This window comes from Eulemur rufifrons, chromosome 12 (assembly GCF_041146395.1).
Source record: "Eulemur rufifrons isolate Redbay chromosome 12, OSU_ERuf_1, whole genome shotgun sequence".
NCBI lineage: Eukaryota > Metazoa > Chordata > Mammalia > Primates > Lemuridae > Eulemur > Eulemur rufifrons.
In genome coordinates this window covers 10,843,756-10,859,044 of record NC_090994.1, presented here as the reverse complement: position 1 = coordinate 10,859,044, position 15,289 = coordinate 10,843,756, and the positions used below count along the sequence as shown (strand labels likewise).

Sequence of the window (15,289 nt, the reverse complement as noted above, 5' to 3'; positions counted from 1 at the left end):
GCCTGCCCTGGGCAAGGCTCTGAATTCATAATACAGTAGGGGTTCTTACCCAGGGTGATAGCTGCTTGACTTTTTTGAAGCATTATGTAGAAAGCTGGGAGCCAGGAAGCTAAGATGATAAACATTTGTTTGTAATAAAGCCTCCCAGGAAACCAAAGTAAGACAAAAGGATCAAGTTTTCCTCAGCGTCCTTCACTAAGACACTAAGTAACTAGAGAGTTGGAGAGCTTCGAGGAAAGCATTTAAAAGAAAATGAACAACCATCATTAGTTCACAGCATGTCATCTGCCTTTCCCATCACCTCACAGTGAGTAATGACGATGCACAGGCCTTTGACAGCCAATGTACAGACCCAGTGACTCAAGTTTCCAGTTCACCTTTCTTTTTCCCTACCTGTTACTTCCCTTCATGCCTACACCTCAGGCTCTGGATCTGCGGGCTTCTGATAACGTTTAAAATTCATTAAATAAATCAGAGTATAAAGATTCACATTTTAAAAATAAAAACAAACATTGTTAAGCCTCTGAACTCATCTCCTTACTTGCCATAGATCTTTTTTTTTTTTTTTTTTTTTTGGTGTCTTCTACAACATCCAGACAAACTCCAGATTCTTAATCAGGAAGCTGGGAGCTCTGCCTATGAGGAGAGAACTTCAGGATTTAAATTGGGTCACATGAGGAAAGGCTGAAAACCACAGAAAGCTTTAAAAGTCAACCCAGACATAAAACCATCCACATACAGCCAACTGATCTTTGACAAAGCGGACAACAATATACACTGGGGAAAAGAAGCCCTGTTCGATAAATGGTGCTGGGACAATTAATTGGATAGCCACATGCAGAAGAATGAAACAGGATCAATTATCTCTCACCACTCACAAAAATTAATTCAAAATGGATAAAAGACTTAAATGTTAGGCATGAAACCACAAGAACTCTAGAAGAAAATGTTGGAAAAACTCTTCTAGATATTGGCCTAGGCAAAGAATTTATGAGGAAGACCCCAATGGCAATCACAGCAACAACAAAAATAAATAAATGGGACTTGATTAAACTAAAAAGCTTCTGCACAGCCAAGGAAATAATCAACAGAGCAAACAGACAACCTACAGAATGGGAGAAAATATTTACAAGCTACATGTCTGAAAAAGGGCTAACAACCAGAATCTATTAATACAAAGAACTCAAACAAATCAGCAAGAAGAAAATCAAACAACTCCATTAAGAAATAGGCAAAAGACATGAACAGAAGTTTTTCAAAAGATAGACAAATGGCCAATAAACATATGAAAAAATGTTCAGTGTCACTAATTATCAGGGAAATGCAAATTAAAACCACAATGAGGTCTCACCTTACCCCAGTTAGAATGGCTTTTATTAAAAAGTCCAAAAACCACAGATGCTGGCTTGGATGCAGAGAGAAAGGAACACTTACACACTGTTGGTGGGAGTGCAAATTCGTACAACCTCTATGGAAAACAGTGTGGAGATTCCTCTAAGAACTAAAAATAGACCTACCATTGAATCCAGCAATCTCACTACTGGGTATTGACTCAATGGAAAAGAAGTTATTTCATCAAAAAGACAAGTGCACTCAAAAGCTTACTGCAGCACAATTCACAATTGCAAAGATACAGAATCAACCCAAATGCCCATCCATTCGTGAGTAGATTAACAAAATATGGTATATGTATACCATGGAATACTACTCAGCCATGAGGAAGGATGACTTAATGCCTTTTGCAACAATTTGAACAGAACTGGAGACCATTATCCTAAGTGAAGAACCCAAAGAATGGAAACACAAATACCACATATACTCACTATTACATTGGAACTAACCAATGAGCACACGTGTGCATAGAGGGAAGTAAATCTCAATGGAAATCAGTCAGTGGGGAGGGGGGAGGGAAGACGAGGGGATGAGCAAAAACCTACCTAATGGGCACAATGAACACTGAGTGATGGGCACACTTACAACCCTGACTAAAGCATTACAAAAGCGATCCTTGTAACCAAAAACGTACCCCCATAGTATTTTGAAATTTTAAAAAAGTCAGCCTAGCATAATCAGGATGGCTATGAGGAAATCAAGTAGACTTCGAATAAATAACATTCATAAATGCTCCTCTATGTCTTCTTTTAAAAAAGGAGGGCCTGGTACTGAGAACATTCAAATATCATGCAAAGCAGAGAATACAGGCTCACAGTCAGTGCTGAATAAATATTGTTGCTGAATTCTTATAAACTCAGCAACCTCAAAAAAGCCTTGATACCTTGGCGGAAATCCCACAAAAAAAAATATATAAATGAAAAAACTATGCATCAGCCTTATTCACCTAAATCTGCTTTTCAAAATACCATGGTATCTTCAGTTATTTCAAAAGTTCCACTAACTTCTGCAACAAAATTAAATCCACTCTACATTTTTTTAAAAACCATATCATTTGGCACTTTGAAAAAGAGAAAAACAGGTGCTAAGTGTAAATTCAAGGTGAGAATCATGATAATGTGTCTTCTCACCTTAGTTTGCTACATCTATGTTTCCTTTAACCTCCACTGGGTGGTGACCATGTATTTTAGTGAAATGTGTAATACATAGGACTGGACCTTACAAATTAGACATGCTAGATTGTTTTTGATTAAGGTGAGAACACAGCTATAATTTTCTTCTCTTCTAAGGAGTTATGGGAGTAATCAAATAAATTAAACCAATATTCTTTTCCACTTCTACAGTATTAGTCTTTTACTCAACATGTACAAAGAAAAAAAAATCTTCTAGGCAAATATAAACATTCTGAAAATCATAAAATCCACGTCGTAATTTAAGCTAAAATGACACATGAAATATTAGGAAGAGTATAATCACTGCATTAATATCTTTAAGAAAATATATGGTCCATCTAAATTCCATCAAAGCAAAATCTCTCCAAGCTTACACTTCTCTTAAGAAATACCACGTGATCATGAGTTTGGTATCATAATGAAAATCAGAAGAGTCAGGTCATCCCTTGGAAAGCATTTGGCTCTGCCCACAGGACATAAATCCTGACCAGATGATACCATGCATTTCAACCCTGGCTGTTGACAGATGCCCATTATGAAGAAATGAGCATGAGCTGAGCTACAAGGATCTATAAAACACACATCTGTACAGTCAAGGTGAAGAGGGACACCAAAAAGAACACAAGGTGCTAAGATATAAATTTAGCAAAAAAATTCCAAGTCAATTTTTAGCCCTAATTATCCATGATCTTGATAAAAGTTTTTTCATCAAATTTTTTATTTTAATTTAAAATTATACAGAAAAGTGAAATCTATTATGAGGGTGCTTACTACCCTGTTGATTACCAGTAAAGTTATTTCTTCAAAATATCCTGACAAGGCAGAATACATTAATTGCCCAATTTTCCACTGATAAATTCTTAGCATCCTAGCTTCAGGTGGGCTGTTAACAGGTAAAATAACACTAGACAAACTGACAAAGTGGACTGGATTGTGATTTCAGAAGGTCTCCAGTACTTAAACTAAAGCAGTGCCTGGATACTCACACTACCTGCAGTATGAAAACATTCCCATTATACATTTTGAGCTTTTAGGAAGACATAAACTATTCATTTGTAATGAATATTCAAAGACACAAACTATTCATTGTAAGCCAAAATGAATAAACTTCTCAGAAAGAAACTGCTTACATAAGCATGTTAAAAGTAAGTAATTCTTTTATTGACATATCCATCACCTCAAATACATCATTTTTTGTGGTGAGAACATTTGAAATGTACTCTCAGTGATTTTGAAATGTACCATACACTATTATTAAAATAATATTCAGCATACTGTGCTATAGATCTGAAAAAATAAAACAAAACCTATTCCTCCTATCTAACTGAGGCTTTGTACCCTTCGACCATCCTCTCCCCATTTCCCCCATCCCCAGCCTCTGGTAACCCCAACTCTACTCTCTGCTTCTCTAAGTTTGGATGTTTTAGATTCCAGATATAAGTGAGAATATGCAGTATTTGTCATTCCATGCCTGCCTTATTTCACTTCATGACATCACTTTGTACCCCCAAAATATATACAACTATAATTTGTCAGTTTACAATTTTTTTTCTTTCCCTGCAAACACAAGGCCTCAAAAAATTGGGTTAAGACTTAGAATTGTTCCTCTCCACAGAAATCTTTAGTAAAAGGCAAAAGATGTATACAATCTGAAGAGAAACCATAAATCTTTTTTAAAAAGTAAATAATTCTTTCAGGACTTCCAGGTGCTATTTGGCCAACTACCTTCTTCAGGGACATCAAGTTGTTTCCTGCTGCCCAGAGTTCATCAGCCTCACCCACAGAAGCAAGTGATCCATGGATTGTCTTATTGTGACTCACACTTGAGAAGGACAATATAGGCGAGAAACATTCCGCAGCAATATTTCTGTTGGTCCAGGGCCAACCTGCAGCAGATTACCTGGGGCGCTCGTGGATAAACTGCTGATTGCTGAATGGAATCAGATTGCTGGGAGTGGAGCTGGGAAGCTACATTTTGACAGAACTCCCTCAGCTGCTGCTCAGAGATGCTGAAGTCTGAGAGCTACTATTTATTCTGGAGCTAAACGGAGTATACAACTGAGCCCTCTAAAAGTACTAAGGAACAGCCAGACAGCCAACAGCAAGGAACAATGCCCGTTCCTCTTAGGCCACGCCCATCCTCCCTACAACACAAACTACAACCACAAGGCACCTGGGAAAATGCACTGACAAGTTAGGATTTCCGGCTTATTGTGAGTATGTTACAACTGATGTTAAAGCTGTCAGTCCCTTTAGTCAATGGCTTTAAATTTGGACAGTTAGTGAGACTAAAGCTAAACGTTAGCTTAACCAACGAGACTTAACCAAAACGTTGCTTTTGGACCCAAGCAATCAAGGAATGCAATACCAGGAAAGGTCCCTCGCTACACTTCTAGGCAAGTCATTTTCCCAAACGCTGGATTTTCAACAGACAATGCTTTAGCTAACGGATAACGAGTGAGAGCAATTACCTTTGTTCTTAAATACAGAACACTGGAGAATAAATGATTCACCAAGAGATGTCTTCACTTTCATGGTTTAAAGAAGCTTACCCCTACTCCTCCCTACCCACACACCCACCCCACAGCCTCTGACCTCCAGAGCTTCTGAGGATTAAAGATGTGCTCTATTTCACATCAATAATTGGAACATAAAAATAATGTGATAAACTTTATTTTCCAGGTTTAGCCCAAATAATACTTAGCACTTTTCGATGTACTGTAAGAGTTAATTTTAAGAATGCTTGTTTGGGCTTGCTGGAAACCTAGAAACTGACTTGTTTCTGTGGGAAAACTAAAAGTAGAGTTCCAAATAATTAAATTATAAATAAACTTTTGAGATTCACATGAGGAAGTCAGAGATTGCCTATACATTTTATTGATACATATGATAATAAAATCCTGGTTAAATGAGGTTGACAGTTTACATCAATTTAGGAATAAAGACTACTGATGTGAGTCTGATTACAGATCCCTAATTATGCTTTAGGGAGCTGAGAACTAATTATCTTCTAAGCAAGAGCAAATTAATTAAAAATATAAAGTGTGGTGATATTAGAGTAACGGTTCCATTATTTGGAGCACAATAATCCAATAAACACATATTCAGGATATAGAAGACAGATTTTTAAAATGGCCAAAGTATACATCTTTCAAATTCCATGCAATTAAATATATTATATTTTATTCAGGAGAGCCCTTCAGAGCTCTTACAGATGGACAATTTTGAGAAATTTAGTTATTTTCTAACTCTTGTAAGACTCCAAATGATGTATTAGGGGAAGGGCTAACAGGAAGCAGGCACTATATAAAATAAAAAATGACCACCACAAGTCACAGTAAAAAACAAATAAAAAAAAGACAATATAAGCAAAGATAAAAGACAAGTACCAAATGTGAATAAATATTTGCAATATATATTTAAATATCTAAGATATAACACATTCCATCAGATCAATAATAAAAAGACAAACCCAACACAAAAACAGGCAGATAAAAAGACAATTTGAGAAATGGAAATACAAATGGCTAATAGAAATTAAACAATGTCCAATCTTGCTATCAGTGAAATACATATTAAAACAAAAGTTACCATTTTTTTACCCATAATACTGGCAAAGATTAAAAAGTTTATCAATAATAAATTTGGAAAGGCTGTGAGAAAACTGATAAACTCCTGGCTGGAGTATAAATTAACAGTCTCTTTGATGATTAATTTGGTAGCATATAAAAGTTAAAAAATAATCCTTATGATTGATTGATAGATACATAGATAGTTTATGAACATTTGAACAGGTACCCGAGGCAGCCTATGCAAGTATATCCATGACAACAGCAAAAAAATTTCAATCAATGTAAACGTCCATCACTACAGACATGGCTAAATAAATTACAGGATGGAATACAACGGAGCAATTTTTAACATGATGTAAATTTACATATATTGGCATGGATATATGCCAAAATATATGGAAAAAAACACTTTGAAACAGTAATGCACAGTATGGCACAGTATGCACAGAATATATGTATGCATACACACACACACACACACACACACACACTACAGGTATAAATTGCAGGGTTGGTATTAAAAATATTAAACAACCAGTGACACAGGGCTCTGAGCAATTTCAATGAATGCTGGCCCAATCAGAATGGATAGAGCTGTACCGGTACAGACCATTTAATGTGCACAGGTTCTCCTCGACTTATAATGGAGATATATCATGATAAGGCCATACTAAATTGAGAATACTAAAAGTTCAACCATCTTAAGTCAGGGACGTCAGTATTAGGCTTAAATACTACCATTACATGTATGCATACATAGAAAAAATATGGAGGGATCATGTGAGGAAATGATACCATCTGAGGAAAGGCAGGCCACTGGGGAAGTGTAAAACATGTTCAGAAAATGACAGACAAGCCAGTTCAGCATCTTGCAGCTTGTGGAAGCAGGCTGAGAAACATGAAGTAGCATCAGTACTTCTCACTCCAGTGTGGGCATATAAAACACCTGGAGATCTTGCTAGAATTCTAGTTCTCATTCAACAGGTCTGGGCTAGGGCTGAGAACCTGCATTCCTGACAAGATCCCAGGTGGTGCTGATGCTGTTGGCCCATAAGTGGACCTCACTACTTCAAATAGTGAGGGAGCAGATGATTATTTTAAAGAGGCAGAGTCTCAGTAAAGGGTTTCAAATATCAGGCTCAAGAATTCAAACTTTATTTATTTGGTAGTCAATTTAAGGAACGGGGTATACTGAAGGTTTCTGAGCAAGGAAGATCTAATCACTTAAGAAAAATCAGATAAGTCTTCACTCTACATTACCAACCAGGCCTTTCTTAGGAGATCATTTGTTTTATCACTTTAATATGTTCTCAGTTTTGGTTAATATCATACACAACCTTGAGGCTATTTTGGCAGTTTTGGTGCTTTACATATATCCCTCTCTAGCCTAAAAGGCATTGTTAATTGGAAGACACAGTCGACAGACAAAAACAAAATGATCTGGGATTTGGCTCTCCACTACCTCCCTAGCCCCAATCTCTGGCCCACTTGGCTCAGGCCATACCCCTGGGGTGATGCTTTATCACTGTTTCTGATCAGTGATAGGAATAACCAGGAGTCCATTGGGGATCCCATTTCTAAAAATGACAAGGGGTGACCAAGTGGTACATGACAAAGTGGCCCCCCCCAAAATCAAACCTCAGATCCTTCCAATTCAGTAAGTGATGACTTCCCATTCCTGGAGCATCTATCACTTCAACACACTGAGGCTTAATAATAAACAATCACACGAAAAAGGAGAGCGAGTGTACACAATATGAAAACTGAATCCAACTCAGGGAAACACCCAAAGATACGAACAGCCTAGACAGAGCACAAATGCCCAAGAGCGAAGTTCATGTCATCCCATCAAGCTCTGTCCCTCCAGCTATCACTAGCGTTGGAATGCAGACAGAAAGAGGCCAGCATTTGCTGAAATTCTGGGAGGGACATAAAAAAGACACAGGAATAAGTTAGGTAGGATGAACTCAATACATGATCTTTGGGCATTTTGCCAACACCCTCTCATCCCTGCTCATCTAGAACATAGCAGTTTCCAGGGTTCTTCTGCAAAAACCTCATGGGACCACCAAGTTAGCAATGAATGCACTTGCACGAGAGGCAACGTGTAGGTGCAGCTGACATGGCTGAGACTCAAGAGTCACCTGTGCTGTGGTAAGTAAGTCTTGGCGACACCTCAGACATTTGCTATGGTGCACTTATATGCTGTTGGAGTGTGAAGAGGTATCACTCTTTTGGAAGATAATTTGGCTATTTCTATCAAAATTTGAAATGCATATGCTCTTTTATCCAGCAACTCAACTTGTAAGAATTTATTCCACAGATAACCCACATGACAAAGAGGTATCTTGATGCTCATCCCAGCAAAACACGAGAAGCAACTTAAATGTCTACCAACAAGGGTCTGGTTAAAATATTGAAATATAATAAAATATAATATAGATATTAAGAAAATAATAAGAAAAACCTTATGTATTACACTGGAACCACCTCCAAGATATATTACTGTATACATTAATAATGTATGTATTAATACTTTATATATATATACATATATATAATTATGTATGCACGCACACACAGACTATCTCTAGTAACATTGCCTTAGGGGAAACTGGGTCTCTGAGGTTAGAAAAAGACTTTAATTTTATAGCTCCCACTTATTTATCATACACATGTATTACTATTTCCTTTTTTTATTTACTTTCTTTGGGAGGAGGGTGTATTCATTCATTCATTTTTGGTTTCCCAGTGCACGAGTTCTTTCTGAGCACTTGAAGAATTAACAGAAAGCATTTACATGAAAATTGCAGGTCAAACTCACAAAACAAAATGCAAAAATCTTAAACAAGATATTAGCAAAGTTAATTCAACAATATATCTAAAAAAAACAAAAAAAAAGGTAATCCATCATGACCAGGTTGGCTTTATCCCCAAGAATGCTGTTGTTTTAATTTTAGAACTGAATTAATATAATTTACTACATCAATAGATCAAAGAAGAAAAACCCATATGATTATCAGAAATATGCAGAAAAATATGTGATGAAATTTAATGTCAATTTATTGTTTTAAGAAGAAGTCTTAGCAAACTAGGTACAGAAAGCACTCCTATAATATGATTAAAGCATTACCAAAATATCTAGAGTAAAGATGATACTTAATGTTGAAATTTTCTTCCAATATGTCCTATCAACAAACAGAATACAAAGGTGTTTAGTGCTGGCTCTTAATCCCTTTTGGAAAGATGACCCTTTAAAATATCTTGCATATCATTTCAGGGTAGTTCATGTACATCTCCCTTCCAAACTTCCAAAGCCAGAAGTTCCAGAAATTCCACACTCTTTAGCTCTGCACAAGCTGACTCCAATCTCCTGTTCAACATCATCTCTCATTGTTCCATCACATCAACCAACAGTGTTCATCTACTCAGCGCTTCCTGCCTTCTGAATCCACCAAGCTTGTCTGCCCACCCTCCCCACCCAAGCTCACATCCAACTGAGAGAAACAGGAATCAAGACATCACCTTTTTTACTGATAAAAGCTGACTAGAGACAATGGCTAAAGATCTGTGATAAAAATTAGCCAGACCTCCCCCATCAGCCAGTTAAACAGCTAGGCAACCACAGGCCACTTCAGCAGGGCTAGCTCTGTCCACGCAGGACAGAAAAAGCCACCTGTAGGCCAAGTCTGAACAGAAAGGCTGAGAGGTGCAGAGCTTAGGATCTCAGTTCCTTCTCCAAACTCACCAATGAGATGTCTTTCCACTTCGGTCCCTCAGTCTGGAAATGTAGGCTCCCTCACGAATACCCAAGTCTTCTTTTCAAGGCACAGTACAAGCCCCACTCCAAACCAATGCCCTTCCATCACGTTATCCATTCCTTGGAATTCCTATGAAAACTAATGCCTGTGCCGCTCTTTTGATTCAACATTTACTATATGTCTCTTGTACTGATAAGGAGTCTCTCTCCAAGATAAAACAGACAGTAAGTCCCCTGATCCTGAGACTCTATCTCCCTCTGAACTACCATCACTTAGATGCATGCCCTGAACAAAGATGACGCTCAACTATCCATTGATTTTGAAAAATTATGAATGTCAGAACGTAGACTGTGGTCTTAGATAGGTAAGAAGGAATCTTAATTAAGATAAAACATGATCAAAGAGGTGTTTTCTAAAGATTAACAATCAATGGCATGTCTGATTAAAATACAAGACACAAATAAGCAGAGATGAAAAGCAATAGAGAAAAATAGTTAGATGTGATTTACAAAAGGGTTCTTTAGATATCAGAGTAATAAATTAAAGCAGAAATCATCAAATAATGGAAAGCTGTCCAACAAAGAACTGAATAAAAACAAATCAAGAAAACAGAACAGGAAATGCATAAATATACTAAGAGTTGCTGTAGGTCACCAGTAGATATTAAACTGCTGCTTAGTGACATTACTCACATAACAGGCTGTTAAAACTGGGAGGTAGTTAAGTCATTTTTATACTTTCTATGTATAACCAACAGATCCCAATTAGATTCTTATTAGAGTTCCAAGCCTAATTGAAAAGAACAATGAAGATGATTTAAGGAGCTGAAGGTGAGACTTCTGGAGGGAGGAAAAAAACTTAAGGCAAATATTAAAACAAAAAAAAAATCTGAAGAGGTATCATACTCTTAAAGACTAAAGGTTAAAGAGAAAATTGCAACTAGACATTTTACAACTTCACTGAAAAACAGACATTCGGCAACAGAGAAATTTTAGCAAAATCTGAAGGAGACACTCCCTAAACATAAACATTGTTAATGAAACAATGGTAAAAACAATACTATCTTTTTTAATTAGTCAACTCAATACTTCGGAATCTACAGTTATTAACACAATGAGACAGCAAGCAATACAGAACATAGAGAAGGTTACAATTTAAGCTATCTAAAGACAAAGACAAAAATAACAACAAAACAAGAGCCATAAAAAATAAATATACACAGAAGGTATTTGTAAATATAAATATTAATCTAGAGAGGTCTTCAAAATTACCATAAAGGTATTTTATTTGTCCTGAGTCAAACACCATGATAAATCATATACACCATTCAACAAAAATACTCCAAAGTCCTGGTCAACAGTGCACGTGTTTCCGCCACAATATAGCACTCACTCTTCCCAACTCATAACAGACATCACTAATCAATGGCTTGCTTTCCTGATAAAACCATGTAAAATCCAAGACACTGACTTTCATTTTGCAAAAATTTAAAATTTAAAATGAAGATGGTGCAACTGTGATTCTTAAAATCTTGTTTTAAATAACAGAATTCCCTTTAAAAAATTCTCCAGCATTAAAAATCTTAGAAATCTTTGATGACAATACAAACACTCACACAGCAAAAGGTATTTTTGGTGTGTGGAGGGGACAGGAAGGTAATGCTATTTTTAAAAAATGACAAACCATATTGCTAATGTATTTCCAGTGAGATGTCCTTCTCACAGTTAAAAAGATCAGTCTCAGGTTGAGAAGGGATGTAGAGTTATTCTGGCTGCCTATATCAAGCTAATGCTTGAATCCCCTCCCAGCATCTTGGCTCAGAAGTTTAAATACCTCTTCCAACTGCTGAAGAATTAACTCTGCCTAGAGAGCTCTTGTTGGTTTAAAAAAAATTTTTTTTCTTTTAAAAAAAAAGTTATGCACGATTATATATTATACTATGAGCCAGGCACTGTGGTAAGAACTTTATCTTATCACATTAATCTTTACAAGGCCTCAAGACCTAGGTTCTGTTGTAACTCTGTATCTTGCAGATAGGAAAACACAGAAAGGTTAAAGGTCACCTCAGGCAGTTGGTGGAACCAAGATATGCCATGATCCTTGGAAGAGTTCTACTCAGAAACCATATATATTTGCACTTACTACAAACGGCAGAATTTGATCCCCTTAATTTCTGTTTATAAACGAAAAATTTCCTTCAAAACTTTTCCCATGCACATACCAGGGCCCCTAAAATTTCTGTGTACTATGGATTTTAATTCTCGAACCTTAGTGTTTTTTATTTTTTTCCTACTTTATACCTGACTAGCAGCAAATAAGACGCAAAGCATCAACAAGACCAACTACCTTCCTCAAAATGACCCAGAGGGGTAAGTAGAGGCCATCGAAATGTTTAAAAATTAGAACCACTGATTAGTTCCTTACATTTGTCTTGTGCAGGATTTTCTTCCATACAACACTAGCTGGGAGAAAATTAGAAATGGGGGAGGGAGAAATGAACGGTCAATAGCAATGTTTCAGGTGTAGTTTATTAATAGTACTCCAAATTTAATGAAAGAGCAATATTTTAAGACTTTGCTTATAGTTAAAATACACAGGCCATATCGTCACAACACAAAGCAAATATGTCACCGCAAAGAGTAGCAGATACCTAACAGCCCCATCAGAGGGGCTGTTCATCCTGGGTATTTCACACGTATATTAGTTACTTGCCACGTCTCTGTGAATGATGGTGCCTGCTTCAGATAATTTAGCCCCCAAACGTAGGCTTTCTTCATGAAAAGGAGAAAGAAATAATACCTTAGTAAGACAACAGCACATATATGCATAGCTTCTATCTTTCTTTGCCTATATTTACAGGCAAAATAGCTTGATTAAAGTAAGACTTACAAGAAATGTTATTCTCTAATTCTAATTAATAACTCTTATTCCACTGCACAAAACTAATGCTTTACTCTTTCAAACCTGGAGCACTTATTTTTTTTACTTCAAAGATTGTGTTGCCTAAGAACCAATTCATAGGACAGGCGATGACAACCTCCTTAAAGTGGGACCTCATGGGCAACCAACTACTCTTGACTTCTCCATGGCAAGGCCTCCCTTGATCTCCAAAGCTGCGGGAGTGTCCCGAGTGGCTATGAACTGGCTGTTCTTTCCCAGAGAGGCACAAAAGACTCCTGTGTCTATGACTACTTTCAACTCACTGAGAGCCAGTGGTTTCCATTTTACATCTAAGCCACCCCTTTTACATATTCTGAAACTCAAAGAAGCATAACATTATAAACAAGGTAACAGAGCTTTCTTCACAAGGCTATAGATTAGGAACTAGTAATTACTTGTGTTGCTTTTAGGCCAGACTTTTTGCTTTTATAGCCCTAAAATGTTTTTTAAAATCCCAGCCCTAAAATGTTTTAACACAGACCACTAAACCAATTTGCATGACCAACTTATTCTTCACTGAAGCTCAGCTCATAAAAAGGTTCATTCATGTTAAAAAGCTATTTTTAAATGTGCCTAACTCACTGCTTAGAATATGCTAACAATTAAGCATTATACTTCAGTGGAATTTTAAAAGCTTAAAATTATATTTCTCCCATCTCATTTCCACCTCCCTCAATTCAGCCATCCTGAATATCAACATTATTTTAAACTTTGCTGTTTTCTATTACAGTAGCCTCATTCACTGGTCTTTCAGAAATAATGTGTTTCTGAACACACTGGCATCTGACTTTTAAACTCAGTTATACAAGTCAGGTTTTGGCTACCTAAAGATGTATGAGCAGCACATCATGCCAGAACCCAAGGGAAGTTTCTCCAGCTGACATCAGGGGGAGGTCTACCTACCTACAGCAGACAGTGCTCTCCATCAGGAACCAGCATCCCCACTGGCCCATTCACAAAAGGACCACAGGCGCTGCTGGCAAGGCCTGGTTCTCTCTCATCCCACCAACCCACTCAGTGGAGGAGACAGTACACATCATACACCCTGGTGAGGATGCACGCACACACACATGCCCGCCAGGCTGCCAAGATGACAATTTACTACTCAAGTAGGGCACAAGGTTTCAATAATGCTCTAAAAAATTACAGCCTAGGATTACTGAAGATGCTGAGTCCCCACAAATAGACTGGAAGCTGCAAAATGCAGTTAAGTTGTCTCCAGAAAAAGTGTCCATTCCAACATGCAGTAGCCAAGCTTGCAGGATTCTGGAGATGGATGGGAAGTTAAAACATGTGAAGCCAACAAGCCCACTTTTCATTTTGACACGTAGATATTATCACACTCATTAGACAGGCCTCAAGCTTAATACAGCACTTTACTTTATCGTTTCAAGCAACACATGAACAAAATAAATGGAAGCCTAATAGCAGAGTAAAAGCTGCGCCTGAGTTAAACTCCTGGTAATATAACACTTGGGCTTTTCCACGACCATTTCTCCCTGTGAGTTTCAGGCACATTACTGGCATGATCTCATTAATCCTTACATCATCTGATGAGGGGTGTAGGCAGCAAGTATTTTAATCTCCCTTTGTAAGATGGAAAAAGAAAAGTGCTGTATAACTTTTCCCAGGATTACAGCTGGAACTCGGTCCTTGAGTCAGGGAAATAGGTGACTTGAATCACAGTAAAAGAGTTGAATATATTAGGCTCTTTGAAAAAAATGCTTCTCACTGAGAGAGGAGATGGGTTTCTTAATTAGGCAGCTGTATATGAAATACCTTCCAAATGGATTGTCATTCCACTGCTCACAGTTTTTACACTCTATTCCAGGCTGTCAAATAGAGTCATTTTAAAAAATATATCCTTCCCTAGACCTGCCTTCCACTTATGCCCTACAACAGTGTTTCCCAAATAAGGGTATCCTCAGATCCTCGGGGTTACCCGGCAGTGGGCCAAGGGGCACACCAAAGTCTCTGAAGCAATGGGCACATTTTCTTGGAGCTTGGTTTGAAAAGATGGCCACTTAAAATCTGATTTTTATATTAAAATAAATATATTTTTGAAATGAAATGCAAAATTGGCATGAATTTTTAAAATGAATCATAAAAGAAATGGTGTTCTTAAGCATGCTGCTACAGGGGACGCCCACAAGCAGGGCTGGGACAGGGGGAAAAGGATGTTATTTTTATTTTGCTATTGGGGATAGTTCAGGGGAAACATCTGAGAAGCTCCAAAAAACAGAACTAAGATATTTAAGAGGAAAAATTATTCTAAGCTACTCGCCTGACCCAAACCATCCTAGGCAGGTAGGAACACATCTTTCCATACAGGCTTTTACTTGCCTTTCTTTTCACTTGGGTTCTAAGACCTATCAGAATGGGATTCCACTTCAGTTCTAATATCAAAGTATCTTAAAATTACCAGTAGGAAAATGCTATCTCCATGTCAAAT

The 15,289-nt window shown here is 37.3% G+C and overlaps 1 protein-coding gene and 1 non-coding gene across 4 annotated transcripts in view; both read right to left on the bottom strand.

Annotated features, from left to right (window-relative positions):
* PSD3 (pleckstrin and Sec7 domain containing 3) overlaps positions 1-15,289 on the bottom strand; it is a 435,489-nt gene that overhangs the window by 324,498 nt on the left and 95,702 nt on the right. The gene's annotated exons all lie outside the window — the stretch shown is intronic.
* On the bottom strand, positions 4,118-4,233 carry LOC138393840 (U5 spliceosomal RNA). Its single transcript, XR_011235250.1, has one exon. It is a non-coding gene; the product is annotated as a U5 spliceosomal RNA (small nuclear RNA).